The sequence below is a fragment of the Schistocerca nitens genome, chromosome 5 (assembly GCF_023898315.1).
Source record: "Schistocerca nitens isolate TAMUIC-IGC-003100 chromosome 5, iqSchNite1.1, whole genome shotgun sequence".
Taxonomy (NCBI): Eukaryota; Metazoa; Arthropoda; class Insecta; order Orthoptera; family Acrididae; genus Schistocerca; species Schistocerca nitens.
Window position 1 is genome coordinate 476,582,936 of NC_064618.1, and position 3,145 is coordinate 476,586,080.

General features: G+C 43.3%; 1 pseudogene; it reads left to right on the forward strand.

The window, feature by feature from the left end:
- Nucleotides 1-408: 408 nt before the first annotated feature.
- On the forward strand, nucleotides 409-526 carry LOC126261275 (5S ribosomal RNA; annotated as a pseudogene).
- Nucleotides 527-3,145: the final 2,619 nt, after the last annotated feature.

Sequence of the window (3,145 nt, forward strand, 5' to 3'; positions counted from 1 at the left end):
GGAAAATTTCATGGAAAATAATTTAATACTTTACGTATTAAAATGGAACACACACTCTTTACATTTGTGATAGGGCAAATATTTCATTTCATCTCACTCACTCTAATTTCTTCTGTAAAAACAAAATTTCAAGAGTCTCGTATCAAATGAAAGCAATATTTATTTCCAATTACAAACAATAATCCAAAAGCAAATGAGCTTCTTGTGCTCGTGAACCATTCTTTGACGGTTCATTACTACAATATGCTTTAATAGTGGAACTTTAAAGGTATTTCGACCAACGAGTCTGTTCCAGCGGAAACTGTGGGTTAAATACTAATATGCGTCGTCACATTTTCTTCATGGCTTAATCTCCATCCCTAGGGAAGATCTGTACCACCTTTATTTTATACAGATAGTATAAACGGTGCCAACGTCCTTGCCGCAGTGGTAACACCGGTTCCCGTCAGATCACCGAAGTTAAGCGCTGTCGGGCTGGGCTAACACTTGAATGGATGACCATCCGGTCTGCCAAGTGCTGTTGGCAAGCGGGGTGCACTCAACCCTTGTGAGGCAAACTGAGGAGTTACTTAACTGAGAAGTAGCGGATGACATACGGCCGGGAGAGCGGTGTGCTGACCACATGGCCCTCCGTATCCGCATCCAGTGACGCCTGTGGGCTGAGGATGGCGCGGTGGCCGGCCGGTAGCGTTGCATCTTCCAAGGCATGTTGGGACGGAGTTTACTTTAGTTTTAACATAAACGGTAGATCATGTACATACAAAACCTAACTGAAATTGCTGCAGTCGCTTCTGAGTTATGCTTCTACGTCACCCGCTTTTCACTCCCATTCCCGCTCTTAATTCCACAGTTGTTCATCTTCTTTCCATATAGTAAGTTATATGTGTCCCAAGAGTAGTGGAAATCTATCCAGTGTCTGAGGATGGGATGTGGAGCATAAATACACCTATACATGCACAATACAATTTTTATAAATATGTGAATAAATAATACAAACAAGCTCTTGTCAATAGTCGAACATAAACAGCGAACTCAGCAGAATGATCTTTATCCACTGGTGATGTCTTGCAAATTCTATTTAAATATGTAGATTAGGGAGTGTACTGGTACCCGGGCAATAATGCCACGGTCTGACGGGAGCAAAGACCAATTTGCTGCCGTGGACCTACCCAGTCCATCCTTCACTGTAAATGGTGACGCTAAAAACGTGTAGGGATCTAAAACTAGGTGGTGACTAGAGAGCTAAATGAAGCAGTCGTCCCGCGGGAGAAGAAGAACGCTCTCACCGCTGCCGCTAATGGAATGCGATTGAATCAAGCAGAGCGAAAATGGGGTTGCGGGAAGTACCTGCGTAATCGCAGAGAAACAGTGGACTCCGCGTCGGTGAAATATCTTGGAAGGCACCGCAGCGTAATCACTTTGCAGGCCGCGCGATGGGCTCCTTGGCCAGCCTCCAGCACTACGTCACATCGTATCCAGGAGGGGTGCTGGAGAACTTTGCTGGACGCGATCCAGATCCCGGGAGGCGGCTCTGGCGAGGCCTAGCTGCGCCCCCACCCTGATGCTCACTGGGTACGGATGGGGCTGGGAGCGAGTGGGGGGGGGGGGGGGGAGGGGCGAGTGGAGTTACAACGCGCCTGGGTCGAAGATCCAGCACCCAAAAACCGAATGCAGCAGTTCCCTGGCGAGCAAAACGCCCCGCCGTGTAGATACCACTTTTCAGCCGTATCTCCTCTACATGTACACTCTGTTAGCGTGTGTAGAATGGATGCCTACGACTCTTGTAATGTCCGTTCCGGCAGCGCCAGAGCGATAGTATGAGGTGGACGAAGATCTGTTCTTCTTACTACCTCTCGACAGGTAATTGGCACAGAGACAATGGGGATTTTCCGTTATTTTGTAAACAAAAAAAAAAACTGCTATCTGTTACAGAGTGGAATGAGCATTTCGACAACCTGTGGAAAGACTAGAGTCTTCCACCAAAAACCCTTATTCTGCAAAACTCATTGTTTTCATTGTCTGTTGCTGACTATATCCTTTGCACACTAGAGTTTGGACAGTCATTTTCACACACATTGTCTAACAGCAGACCATTTTCGGTACGCCTGCAGAGCCACTGGCTTTTTCTTTCGTCATGACTCTTCCCTCGTAAATCAAAGTTTCAGGAAAAGTACTCCGTAAATAATCTGCTTGAACTCTATTTTTTGCACAAGACAGCACTTTTGTGCTCTAAACAAAGACATACTGGAGAGAAAAGTCCGGGTGCTCTGCTTTGCGGTTTTGAGTTAACTGACACTGCAGAAAAATCACTGAACTTTTCTGCATATTATGTTCACAGCCAGTATAATTTTGTTCTTTTAATGTAAAAAATTCAAATACCGTGTATATCACCTGGAACAACATTTACATTATTGGATTCAGGAATAAAAACGTTTCCTGCTTAGGGCGTCTGCCGAGTGACTCGACATAGATTTGAAGAGATAGCCATTATTTTTTGCATCGTTTTAACATTGAGGGCTTACACATTATGAGCCCATCAGAACAAAATTCTGCGTGGAAGACCGACTTCAGCTCACAAGTCTTTCATTGGCTGCGCGGAAGTGAAACAGTTTGGAAGTAAACAGAGGAAGGAGACACGTCACTTTGGAAACTACACTGATTTTCCAATACCCTTTTCAGCAACATAAAAGCCGCACCGCGAGAAAAAAAAGGAAAGAAAACCGTAATGGATAAACGTGTAGACAACGTGTGAACCTAAGAACTGATTATTGGTCTGAGACTAAAATCCTTCACTTTGAAAATAATTTCTTCAATTGATATTCGTTTTCTACGTTGTAAATATATCTGTATGTAGAACATTAGCTGGAGTCGATATTGATCATAATATTATACGTCAATTTAAAAAAAACAATTACTGGTACTTTTGTGGAAGTAGTAATACCTGCTTAGTGACCATCGCTACGAAAGGCCTCAGTGCTGAAAAATATAGTAGTTACTTATTTAAACAGAACACCTGTAATTAAATTTTGAGGAAATTTCCTAAAGTAGGACATTAGATTTACTTTATTTCAGTATAATAGCAAAGTTTCTTAAACGTATTCCATCTTGCACCACATTTCGAGAAACCATGACGTTCAACATCAAG